This window comes from Physeter macrocephalus, chromosome 16 (genome assembly GCF_002837175.3).
Source record: "Physeter macrocephalus isolate SW-GA chromosome 16, ASM283717v5, whole genome shotgun sequence".
Classification (NCBI taxonomy): Eukaryota; Metazoa; Chordata; class Mammalia; order Artiodactyla; family Physeteridae; genus Physeter; species Physeter macrocephalus.
The window spans coordinates 82,701,303-82,715,692 of record NC_041229.1 but is presented as its reverse complement, the minus strand read 5'-3'; positions in this window follow the sequence as shown (position 1 = coordinate 82,715,692).

Sequence of the window (14,390 nt, the reverse complement as noted above, 5' to 3'; positions counted from 1 at the left end):
ACTTTTTCCCCTAAGTATTTTTGGAATTCCTTCCCTTCATCCTCACTCCCAGCTTTACCACTTATTTTGTATTACTGTATCTCTATTACTTTTAGGAGAGTTATTTAAGTACCTTCTATCTCAGTTTCCTCATCTGTAAAATGGGGATAGTAATAGGTCATATCTTATGGGATTTTTGTGAGCATTAAATGAATTAATATTTATTAATTGCTTAAAAGAGTGCCTGGAACAGAGCAAGTACCACAACATGTTAATGCTATTATTAATTATTATTACTACCAGCACAACTATGTTCAGGTTCTGATCAACTCCTATCTGGATTATTTAATCAGCCTCCTAACTTTCCTTCTGCATCTCTTCTTGTTGTCACATTGACTTCAACAGTGCCTTCAGGCTACTCTGTCTAAGTCATAAACTGGATCCTTTGGCCATGCTGCTTAAAATCCTCTGATATGTTACCCAAAGGATCAAGTCCATGTTTCTTATCTCAGCATATACAAGGCCTTTCCAGGAATTGTCTTGATCTGCTCTACCTCAGACCTCACCATGCTGTGCCTTAACTGTATTCCTCCACTAATTCAGACCTGCTACAATACCCCTGCCCACACACACTGTCTGCCACAGTGCCTTTGCTTATGCTGCGTGTGCTCATGGGGCGCTCTGTCTCCTCGCTTTTTCTCACTTCCTTTGCCTAAATCAGCTATGAAGGTTGACGAGATGACTTAGTTCCTCCCACAGGCATTCCCATAATCCTCCCACACAGGTTGGTCTAGGGCTACACCTCTGAGTTCCCCTGTCCTCGGACAGGGAACAACTCTTCTAAAAATCTTTGTTTCTCCCACAATAAATCAGATCATATCTCTCTCTTGCTTAAAACACTCCTATAGCTTCTCTTTGTGATTAGAATACAATCTAAATGCAATATCATGTTTCTTAAAGGTCCCCAGAGCTTTTCTACCTCAGCGTCTTTGCCATTGCTGTTCTCTCTGCTTGGATACTCATTCCTCAAATAGTCACATGGCTGCTTTCTTCTCATTCAGATCTCAGTTTAAATGTTACATCCCCTAAGTGACCTTCACTGACCCTGGCTACAGTGCTCTTCATGTCCTCTGGGTTTTTTTTATGTAGTTACACTGTGTCCCATCACTACTTTTTAAAACTTTGCACTATTTGAAACTCTTACATAATCATTTGATGACATGTTTACTGTCTTTCCCACTAGGATGTAAGCTCCATTGAGGGCAGGGATTTTATGAGTCTTGTTCACTTCTTAATCCATCGTTTCTAGAAGTAGTAGGTTCCTAATAAACAGCAGCTGAAAAGATTCAGTGAATGTACAGATAAATAAGATTGTCTCAAGATATCTGTGTAGCAGAGTTTAAATAAATGGGGTTTGAATTATGAATAAGTGAATGAAATTTCTTAAAATGTGGACATCTTTGGTGGAGGCATTATTCTGCCTACCACAGTGCCCAGCAGGGTGCTCTGCTATTAAACAACCACCACCACCACAACGGGAGCAGCACAGTGGAGCTGCTGCCTTGTGTGGTGTCGCTGTGTAGGGGAAGGAGAGGTGATCTGCACTGAGTCCTGTTCTTGGCCCTGCCGCTAATTTGGGCCATCTACTTTCCACCTCTGGGTTTCATTGTCCTCATCTCTTACAGGAGAACATGGGCCTAGACCAATAATTTTTTTTTCTTTTTTTTTTTTTTTGGAGCAAATCCCCTTTAAATAAAATAGAAAAATATGAAGACTTCATAGTTGCAGTAATGATGCAGTTTATGCAGAAAGGACCCAATTGCTCGTTCTCCCCTTTACTCACATACTGTCATTATACTGGGTTGAATAGTGTCTCCTCCAAATTCATGTCCACCCAAAAGCTCCGAACGTGACCTTGTTTGGAAATAGGGTCTTGGCACATGCGGTTAGTTAAAATGAGGTCAAACTGGATTAGAGTGGACCCTAATCCAATGACTGGTGTTCTTCTAGTAAGAGGAAACAGAGACACAGACACACGGGGAGAACACACTAGAGATGGAGGCAGGGATTGGAGTGATGTGTCCACAAGGTGAGGAACATCGGGGCTTGCCAGAAACCGTTGTGAGCTAGGAGAGAGGCATGGAACAGATTCTTCTTCAAAGTACCCAGAAGAAACCAGCCCTACTGACACCTTCATTTTAGACATCTAGCCTCCATGGCTGTGAGATAATACATTTCTGTTGTTTTAAGCCACCCAGTTTGTGGTACTTATTACAGCTCATAATCGCACATTTTTAAACTGCCAGTCCAGCTCCATCTAGACAAAGCCCAGGAGCTGTCTGCTATATGGTTTGCCTCTTCTAGATTTTCAAATGAAAGATAATTTCAAGGTGCTAACCAGTGGATGTCTTTGAAATAAAGCTAAAGATATGATATTTTACTCTGTCTTTCTTGATCTGGAGAATTTCATCTCCTTAAAGTCTGAGCAATCGGGACTGTTGAAAGTGGAGGAAGAAGAGTGTGCTTTTGAAAGATGGCCACTAGGTGGCAGTGGCGCTCACCCACAGCCCAGGTAACCTGAGCTGGGAGCCAGCCACTTGGCTCGAGGTGATGCATAACCTTGTGTACCATCCTGCCTCTCATCAGCATCAAATCACACTGAAAGAGCAAGGCTCTGGTGTTTTGATGCAGAACATAAGTGGATAGGAAACCTGAGAACTGAAAATGCCACCTAAGCCTCAAGCCCCAGGCATGAGACAGACTCACTGATTCCAAGGCTCCTATCGCTGTATGAACAACCAAGATTAACTGTTCTGGGCCACTGAGGATCACTTTTCCACTCTGGCTTGTGAATCCTTTTTATTTTGAAATAAAAAGAAGCCATGCAGAAAAACAAGGGTTTTTTTACTGCTTGGAAATAGAGTCTCCCTTTGAGCAGGTGTCTCCCTGTTTTCCCATCCTTCCTTTTCTTGAATGCATTCAGACCTGTCATTCTTTGCCAGGGACACCTGTGTGCATGTTAGTACAGCTGAAGCTGGGCCTGCACACTCTATGCAAATTATACACGCACGGGGTCTTATCAAATACCTTCCCCTTCCCCCTCTCATTACTTCATAGGGACTGATTTCCTGCAGGAACCTCTGAGGGGAGGCGCTAAGGCTAGCTGAGCCTTCCAACCACAACCTGACTGTTTTGTGCTTCTCATTTAAGGCCGCCCATCCTGAGTATAATGCTTTAGCAACAAAATAAGATTCTCTTCCAACTGGCCAGTGTTTGGGATTGTTTGATTTGGTGAATTTAACCCAGTGTTTCAGACTATTCTACAAGCTGTAGTTTTGGGGGGGATGTTTTGTATATTATGACAAAAGGAGTCCATTGTTAAATATATTTGGGGAATACTGTGTTGACAGTGGTAGGTGCCTTGGGTTGTTGCTTCTGGAGTTCTATTTTTTTTTTAATTAATTGATACAATTGTCATTTATTTCAGATACCTCTAAGTGACATTATGTACCCATAATTTGTTTATTTATTTGTTTAATGCTTATCGCTCCTGATTAGAATCTAAACTCTATAAAGACAGCCTTTCACTGTCATGGTCTCTTCTGTATCTCAAGACCTGATGTTCTGAAGTTCTTAAAACCATTAGTTTTATGCAATGGAAATTTTTTAAAAAGAGATACAGTATGAGTGACCACAGAACTACCACTCTCTCCCCCACCTTTATTTTTTATTTTTGGCCAAGGCTTGCGGGATCTTAGTTCCCCAACCAGGGATCGAACCCGCACTCTCGGCAGTGAAAGCACAGAGTCCTAACCACTGGACCGCCAGGGAATTCCCTCCCGCACCTTTATTTTTTCTCAGAAAACTTGGTGATACCTCCCAGGGCACCAGTGTTTCTCTTAGAGCAGTACAAGAAAGGTTGCCCTACCTTATTGCTTATTGTATCCGTTTTCTTACTGCATAATAAACCACGCCATATTTACTGGCATAAAAGAACAACCATTATATTATACTCAAGATTCTGTGGACCAGGAATTTGTAAAGTGCACAGTAGGGATGGGCTGTTTCTGTTCTATAAATGTCAGTGGGAAAGACCCCAAAGTTCAGGCTAACTTGAAGGCTGATATCACGTGCAGCCTCTTTAACAAGTCTGGAGTGGCTGGAACCTCAGCTGTAGCTGTTGGCAGGAACACTTACACATGGTGGCTCCATGTCGATGTTGGGCTTCCTGAGAGCATGGTGGCTGCTTTCTATCAGTGAGCATCCCCAGAAGTCCCAGGCAGAGATTGTATCACCTCTTATGGTCTTACTTTGAAAGTCATGTAGTAGCACTTCTTTCAAAGTCACGAGCCCACCCAGATTCAAGGGGAAGGAACATGTCTCACCTCTCAGTGGGCAGAGAGTCACGTCCATTGCAAGAAGACCACGAGGGATGGGAGATATTGTTGTGGCAATTTTTAGAATATGCCATCTGGCACACATCAATACCTTATCTTCAGACAGCCATTGATGAATGACTGGGATTCATATCTGTATAATATCAAGCATTCCCTGTTTATAATTAGGTCTTGAAAGCTATTATGTTATAGAATGTTGGAACTAGAAGGGAGATTATGTATTCCCACTCTCCATGGAGTAAAACCTTTATTTCTGAAAGGAGGCTGTGCAGTCAGGACCTGAAGATATCAAAATATGTAAAGTTTTAGACTTGTTTTTATGGAGCTCACTGTCTATTAGGGGATGGAAATTTGTAAAGAAAATAAATACAAATACAGAGCTAGGACTTTGGAGTTGGATAAAGAAGGTTTTAAAGACACAGTGAAATATGAACTGGGATTTGAAGGGGTAAAGGAGTTCAAGAGCCAGCATGGAGCAGGGGAAGGCATTCCAGCCTGCAGATGCTTTGTGGAGGCGCTGGGGGCGGGGAGTGAATTGGTGTGCTGTGTTTCAGGACATCCAAGTGATGTATAAAGAAAGTGCAAGGTGGAGAGTAAATGGAATAGCTGAAGAGTGCTTGTCCATCATGATACTAGGGAATTTGAATATTATCCTGTAGTCCACAGAAAACCATGCAAGAATTTTGAACAGAGAAGTGACAAGATCAGGTTTCAGAATTAGAAAGGCTCTTTGTCCCAGTATGGAGGAGAGACCAGAGGGCTGAGGTGGCCAGAGTGAGAGACATCAATTAGGAGGCAGTGCAATCCAAAGGAGAAATGACAAGCCCTGAATTAGGAAGCTGGCAGTAGAAATGGAGTGGAAGGAAAGGATTTGAGTAATATTTAAGGCCATTCATGCATTAATATATGTAAAGCACTTGGGATGAGGACCAGCACATAGAAACACTCAAAAAGTATAAGCTACTGTTACTATAGTTATTTGTTGTTTTTGTAGGAACTGGATTTTATGAGTCGCCCGTTGTAGAGACGAGGAGAAGAGAGTCTAAGATGACACCGCATAGCTGATTTGGTGACCGGGAGCCGTTAGTAACATTTCCTAGCATAGGTAACAAAGCAGAAGAAGCCGGTTTGAGGAGATATATAATGAGTACAGTTTTGGACCTGTGAATTTTTAGGTGTTTTTTGTAATCCTGAAGAGATAAGTTCTAGTAGTTTGTTGGAAATTTTGGTCTGGAACACAGCAGCAAGGTCTTGGCTTGACATAAGAATTTGGTGGTCATTACTGAATGCCAGCGGAAGTTGTAATGAAGCATATTTCAGTATTCAAATGTTTTAGGACACTTGTCTTATCTCCCCTCATTCTTTCCACAATTCCTCATGTGCTACAAAGGCACTTTATTTTCTGAATAATCTTTTTAAAACACACTTTTAATATACCTCTTAAAATATGATAATATTATTTAGAAGGGGCTTTGGCATCATTGTAACCTCAATAGACTTGAATATGAAGAACAATAAACTCTGTTTTAATAGAATCCCACTATCCTTTGCAAAAGGGAAATATAAAACACTTCCTGGATTTCCTGTTTTCATAATTTGTTTTGATTACCAGTTCTGATGACTTTGATTATATTGCTTTGATTTTAAAGCAATTTTATTAAACTATTGCTTTTGCTTTGTTAATATACATTGTGCTTTGCTAAAGAAATTCTATCGTAGCTAATCAATGAAACTCTGTGCGGGGCTAGTGCTAGGGATTGAATAGATTAGGTGGCAGCAAGCCTAAGAGGTTCCAAAATTATCTTTGACCCCAGATGTATGCAAGGCCTGCCACTGGATCAGGCAGAAGGAAGGATATTAGTCTCGGCTTTAAGATAAGGCCAAATTTGCAAATATGTGACATATACTCCAACTGTTTCCTTCTGAATCTATGGTAAATACATGGGTCCCAGAGGTGGCCCAAACCTATCTTAAAGCAGGCCCCCTCAGCCACCAATTGACGAGCAGTTACTTGTAATAAAACCAGTTTTTCATTCCATCAAAGGTGATGTCTTCAGCCAGGCTCCTATCAAAATACTTGGAAGAATATTTTATTTTAATATTTGTTACCACCAACACATTAGTGAGAATTATTTTCAGGGTTGTTAGATATCACTGACCCAGACAATTTGAAAACAATCCCGAGCAGACTGGCACCATTCTTGAGCCTACTCTCCTTGATATTTTTGCCAAATGCCTGGAGGAAGACAAAATAAATCAAGCTGATAAATTTTCTGGGAGACAAGCCGGAATGCATACTTAATCATAAGATTCTCCCCAAATCTTGGTAAGCTAAAATAAAAGACAGAAGCTGACAAGATAAGATAGAACTGATTAGAAAGAATGTAAAGTTCTGCCAAAAGTTTAAATAAATCAGTAGTACAAGCACAAGATGGGGGTGAGGGGAGGAAGCTTAACAGATGTCTCTGAGGGAAAGTACAGCTAATGGTTCCTTTCACAAACTGATGTCTTTAAAGAGACTGTGCTAATTGGGAGACTGGGATTGAGAGATATACATTAATATTTATAAAATAGATAACTAACGAGAACCTGCTGTATAGCACAGGGAACTCCACTTCGCTGTACAGCAGAAACTAACACAACATTGTAAAACAACTATACTCCAATAAAAAAATAAATAAATAAAGACACTGTGCTAATAGGAGGGCAGCATTGCCCAAAGCCTGTTCTCAAGGAGGGGCTATTCAATGAAAAATGTCTGCATCAAATAATTTTGGAAAATGCATAGTTAAATTAAAGTCAACAGGTTTCTCTGTTGTAGGACTTCTCAGAACCCCGGATTTGCTAATGTGTACTCTAACTCTAGGAGAGGAGAACATTTTCCAAACTGATTTAATCATAACCCATTCTCCCTACAGAGGAAATGTGCCACCCATGTGGCACACTCTGGGAGATGCTGATTTAGGTATTTTAGTGGACTCAGGTTCAATTTTAGCTAATGATTTGGTGGACTGAACTTGCTGCTCTCTCATCCCACCAGAAGCACAGTGTATGGGTAAAGGTAGATAAAGGTATCAGACACTTACATAATGCTTAATATGCGCCAGACATGTAAGAACATGCTATAAATTATCACATTTTATGGACGAGGTAACTGAAGCAAGAAAGACTTCTTAACGATGGCAAAGTCACACAGCACACAAGTGGCAGAGAGAGGATCCAAAGCCGGGCAGTCTGTCTCTAGAGTCTTTACACTCTCCTGCCACAGCTGGAAACGTGCTTCCAGTGCCTTCCATGTTGGGAGATACCCTTAGCCACCCTAATGAAACCAAACTGGTAACAATATCACATATGATGTGGCAGGAGATGCCAAGCAGAGAATGAGGACATGCCAATGGCAAAACACACCGTGGTTATCCTTAATTAAGTTAACGATCCAGTTCCCAGCAAGAAAGGTTCCAAGCATCTCGATGAGAACAACTTGATTCTCGCGGTGTTTAAAGGAACACTAGAAATATTCCTGGGGTGTGAATAAAAAAGAGCAGCAGCTTCCAGGAGGCATGTTCGTGTGACTGCAATCAGCAAACTCCCAGGAATCCTTAACATATTAACTAACAGCTCACATTTTGGCCTTTTTGCTTTTCTAGCAGCTTTCTGTAAAGAAGTAAAGTCATTCTAAATTATTCTCCACTTCTCTCAGACAAGTAGGAGGGCTGGACGTGTTCCAAGCCAGGGTCCTCTTTCTACTGATAACTGATGATAACTCTTAGCAGTGTGAAAAGTGTGTGTGCCATTTGACTCTGTAAGTCATTGCAGGAACTTAAGACAGTTTGAAGGTGTTCAAAAATATTCAGTGCATCATTGGCTGTAATGAAAAAAGTTTGGAAGAGTCTGTATCCAACAGCTGGATAAAGAAATTATAGTAAAGAAATCAATACAGAAAAATACTTTGCAGAGCTACCAAAAATGATATTATGGAAGGGTGGAATTTGAATATATATGTACATTTATATACATATAAATATACATATTTAATATAGAAGTCCATATTAAATCCCAAATTTTTTCTAGAGCAGTCTGTCCAATAGACTTTCCTATGATGATGGAAATGTTCTCTACCTTTGTTGCCTGATACAGTAGCCGCTAGTCACATGTAGCTATCAGACACTTGGAATGTGACTAGTATGACTATGAAACTGGATTTTTAATATAATTTAATTATAATTAATTTAAATAGCAATGTAGGGCAAGTGTCTACCTTATTGGAGTGCACAGTTCTAGAGGGTGGAAGAATAAGTAATGTTAATATTCTTCCTTTTATGTGCATTTGTATTTAAAAAAAATTTGTAATAATACTTTAAAGATAAAAATGCTGGCTGTCTATAAATATGAATTCTCAATCTGTTGGCCATAGGAATAGAGAAACAAAAATTTACAAGGTCACAGGGATAGAGTTAGGACATTTGGGAAATATTTGGGGGTGTTCAAGCAAATAACAGCCTTCCACATCTGAGTTCTGAACCAAATGAGAAACCAGAGAACAGATTAAGCAAATAGAGCCAAAATATTACCTTTACTATGGATAAAGCTGATATTGCAGGCTGTGGCTTATATCTGTGGGCTAGTGGGCTTCCTAATAATAAATCCCTGGGTAGAGAGACTTACTATCCAGTCACAGGCAGTGCTGGCCCCCCGCTCCCTTCAACCCCATTCCCAGTGGTGGGACCTTTACACCAAGTTTACTGCATAGTTGAGGACAAGTGGGAACACATTCTCTGCATACGCATCATCTCCCAAGGAGGAAACAAGGGGCAGGGTTACGAATGTACAGCTAGATACCTCTCTTTTCTTCCCTGGGGGATAAGTGATGAAGCAGAAGGAGTTCAAGATGTTAAGCTAGTGGATCTCCCATCACATGAAAGGAGACATTAGGAGTAAGAAGAACACTCCCTAGCCCCTGCCCTCACTCCCAACAAGAAGATTTAGGGTGGAGCGTGTGAAGAAGTTTCAAGATGCGTTTCATAGAGTAAATGAGTCCATGACTGGGAATACACAGTTTGGGCCAAGATATAATGATTGAAAAATAAATAGATCCCTCCTTTTCCAAAGATTACCTATTACTTGTTTGACTTATAAAATAAATTTTAACTTACTGAATTTAAACTCCTTAAATAAGCAGAGATGACCCTCAAATGTGATCTGGCAGCACATAAAATTCTGCTGAAGAAATGGATAGTGGACCCAAATGTCATAGCTATAACTATAAAATTTCTAGAAGAAAATATAGAGGAAAATTTTCTTGATTTTGTGTTAGGCAAAGATTTCTTACATAGGACCCAAAAGCAAGCTATACTAGCTGGTTTGTGACCACCTAGAGGGGTGGGATAGGGAGGGTGGGAGGGAGGGAGACGCAAGAGGGAAGAGATATGGGAACATATGTATATGTATAACTGATTCACTTTGTTGTAAAGCAGAAACTAACACACCATTGTAAAGCAATTATACTCCAATAAAGATGTTAAAAAAAAAAAAAGCAAGCTATACAAACAATTAGAAAATTGGATTTCACCAAAGTTAGAAATGTTTTCTCTTCAAATGATTCCATTGAGAAAATTAAAAAAGGGCAAGCCACAGACTGGGAGAGAATATTTTCAAAGCATATATTTGATAAAGAGCATATATCCAGAATATATAAAGAGTTCTTATAACTTAACAATAAAAAATAGGCAAAAGTTTCAAGTAGCTATTTCTCCAAATAAGCACATTAAAGCAAATAGGATCTACATCATTAGTTAATAGGAAAATGCAGTTTATAGCCACAATGAAATACCACAGTACACCTACTTGGAATGGCCAAAATGAAAAAGACAGCACTAAGTGTTGATGAGAATGTGAAGAAACCGGATCTGTTATTCACTGATGCCAGGAATGTAAAATGGTACAGTCACTTTGGAAAACAGTTTGACAGTTTCTCAAAAAGTTAAACATACCCTTCCATAAGCATATACTTACCTAGATATTTACACAGGAGAAATGAAAACATGTGTCTACACAATGCAGATATTTGTAGTAGAATTATCCGTATTAGCCCCAAATGGGAAATATACCAAATGCCCATCAGCTGGTGAATGGATAAACAAAATGTGACATATGCATATTCTGGAATCCATCTAGGCATAAGCAGAAGAAACTAGTGATACACACAGTAGTATGCATGAATCTCAAAAACATTATAAGTGAAGGAAGCCAGACTCACAAGACTGTATTTTGTATGATTGCATTTATATAAAATTTCTGGGAAAGAAAAAGCCATAGTTATATACAGCAACCAGAATCATATTTTAAAAACGTAAATCAGTTTGTATGATTTTTTGCTTAAAAATCTCCAGTGGTTTTCCACTGGCTTAAAAGTAAATCTAAACTCCTTACTATGGCTTAGGAGTCCTTCCAGGATCTAGCCCCTCCCTCTCTCTCTTTTGTTGAAAGGATTCAACTTTCCTCATTACATTGCAGTGATATCAGGCTTCTAATTTTTTCTCAAGCACACCAAGCTTATTCTTGCCCCAGGGCTTTGTACTTGCTATGTCTTCTGCCTGAAATGCTCTACCACCAGAGAGTCTCACAGCTGGTTCCTTCTTTTCACTCAGCTCACACAACAACTTCTCTTAAGTCCATCTCTGACCATCAGTCTAAATGATCTTCCCCACAAAACCTGTCTCTGTTTGAGGATCTACTTCTATGTAACCAACCACCCCAAAATATCGTGTCTTAAAACACTTTATTATTGTGGGTTTACTGGGCTCAGCTGGGTGATTCTACTAATTCTGATCATGTCAGCAGCTGCATTTGGTGGGGAGCCGCTAGGAGCAGGAATGTCCAAGATGGCCTCTTGTTTGGCAGGGCTTCCCTCCACATGGCCTCTCTCACTCTAGGATTTAGCCTGAGCTTCTTCACAGCATGGTAGCTAGATTCCAAGAGGGAGACGGTTCTCTCAAGACCTGGTTGGAAAATCTCAGAATGCCACTTTTGCTGCATTCTGTTGGTCAGAGTAACTCACAAGCCCTGCCCAAATTCAAGGGGGAAGAGAATAGATCCACTTCTTCTCAGGAGTGATATGTATGTACTTGGATGTGAGGAATTATTAGCCACCATATTTTTAATCAACCCAGCAGAGTCTCTATCACAATGTTTTCCCCGTAATATCTGATACTACATTGCATGTTTGTGTTTGATGTTTTATTACTCCCACTGCAGTTGGTGGCGATGTATAAATTACCTTATTGCTCACAAGTATTTAATAATCACCAAGGTGAGTGTTGTATTGTGTAGTTTGGTGATCCACACAATCTGTTGGAGAAGGAGAGAACTAACTCAATACTTTTTCTTTCTTTCTGTTCCTTGGGTTAACTCCTGCAATACTGCATAAAAACCAAAAGTTAAAAGATAAACCAATGTACTGTTCTCCTGTGTGTTCAGAACTTGGGCAACTTAGCTCATTAGCACTGGTTAGCTTAATATTGTCCTCTAAGTCTCACAAAGATTACTAAGTCTTCTTTACATAACTCATGAGGCTTTAGTATTGTAATTATGAAAATTAGTTACTTTTATTTATGAGTTGACATGCTGAAAACGGTTTCTCTCATCAATTTCATTAACCAATCCTTGTTTAGTATTTCTCCCCATGAGGAAAAAAAAAAAAAAGTAATGACTCTCTGGCTGATTGGATCCTCGGCGAATAGGAGTTTACAGTAGGTTTTAATTTGATTATTACCATTTTATGTTGTACTTTTCTTTTACTCTTCAATGAATAAATTACCTCAGGCACACATAGTTAAAGTCCTTAATTCATATTACAGGTACTTCTTTTCTAAATGCCAATCCATGAATGTGCAGATAAGGAGTACACACTTGCCTGCTTTACCTTAGAATGTTAATGATGGTAAGGTGTACCTTATGTGGTCACCAAAGCTCAAAGGTGGCAATTTTCTTCTATGGAGAAAAAAGGTAGAATAACATTGATCTATTTGGAGCTGCTTTGAACTTCTTTGATTTGGTTTAGGAGTGGGATTGGCCAGACTTTTTCTATAAAGGGACAGATGGTAAATATTTTAGTCTTTGTGGGCAACCTGGGTCTCTGTTGTGACTACTCAACTCAGTCATTGTTGCAGGAAAGCATGTGCAGGCAATACATAAACAAATGAGCCTGACTGTGTTCCAGTAAAACTTCATTTCCAAAAACAAGCAGCAGGGCAAATTTGATCTTTGGGCTGTAGTTTTCTCACCCCTGGTTTAGAATTTAGGGGTGAGAGGGAAGATGCTGTCTAGTGTAATGGAAAGAACACCAGCGAACAGAATCAGGTGACTTGGTTTTCGGTCCTGGGTCTGCCAGTTTGGTTTAACTCAACGAACATTTATAGAGCATTTACTGTAGGGATGGAAATACTGAGCACTGTGCTGCCACTGTCCTCTCCCTCCCATGTCAGCAGGCGGCACTGTTCAATCACAGCACTTGTTCAGAGTCCAGATGCACTCCCAGAATCCTTCTCAACACAGTGTTGCAGGTAGCCAATATCAGTGGATTGGAGTGGCCGTGTAAGATGAAATGACTTGTCACTCCTGAAACACTATGTGTGATTTACTGTGCAGAGTGATTAGCATATTAGGATTAGTTAGACTTAATACTTACCCTAAGTAAGTATTAAGGGCCTCAGAATCCAGTGCCATTTCACTAGGTCATATCATTCAACACTGCTGAAATCTCTAAAATGGGAATACAGGATCTTTCTCACTGGACTGTTGTGAGGGTCAAATGAGGTACTGTGCGTGAAAATATTCTATAAATGACAAAACATACTTATTTAATAAGTGAAAGCACTAAACAGGTATCTATCAAACCTCATTTCATTCCTTAAAATTTGGACAGCGCCTGAGATGAGGATCAAATTCCTGTAAATTTTCAAAGTTTACATGAAACCGTTTAGCAACTGGGACATGAGAAATTTCACCACCCATAAAAATGACTTTATTTTGAGAAATTAGGCCAAACATTTCACTTCTGCAGAAGTGATGTGTGAGTTGTGTTGCCTAAGGTGTCCTCTGTTCTCAAATCTTGTAGATGCCAGGTACCAAATTCTTCTGAAGTAGTTCCTGAAGGACAGGGATCCAAATGCAATAATAGTAGGAAACATTTTCAGCGGAGACGGCAGTGAGTGGGAGCCTTCAGGGAAAGCTCTTTGAGAGCTCGCAGGGGACTGTAATGCTTTTTTAGTTTCAAATGACAGAAGTCAACTTGGTCTCACCTAAGGAAAGACAGAAAATTTATTTAAAGAAACTGAGTTGTCTTTTGGAACTCAAGGCAATAATGCAGCCAAATCAAAGAAGTGACTAGAAGCAAAACGTAAAAGCTGTGAGGCTTCTCTGGATATCAGTTTAGTTTCTCTGTGTGTGATTGTTTCTTGCCTTGCTTGCTCTCTCTTTGTGTGGAGTGGTTCTCTCTACTCCAGTCTATGATTGAGAAAAATTATAATTCTTCATCTTCCAGATTTCTATGTTAGAGGCCTCAACCAACTCAACTCTTGGTTTTAATTCCAAATGTCTAGGGATGGAAGTGTATGCAGCAAGTGCCTACTGGCTCAGTCGACTGGAGTCAGTGATTGCGAAGATATGCCAAGAAGGCGTTTTAGTGAGTTACAGGGAGAGATGTATTTCCCAGAGAAAGGATGTAGGAATATGGGGCAGATACTCCAAAAGATGTCCACTTTAGGGTTCCAGTGAAAAGATGCCCTTCTGGCTTAATAGTTTATGGCTGTAGTGTTGGGCATAAATTTTGGTTTAGGGGAATAAGGTGGTTCTGGCCATGTCCCATCTAAGAGTTTAATCTCAGAGATATTGACCTTTCTCAGGCCCTTCATCCTGGGCCTGTGTTTTCACAGCCTGTGTCCTCTCTAGTACAGATTATTAAGTTCATACGTGGACATGGTGACTAATAGGTGTTCTGTCAAGTGTCAGTAAATT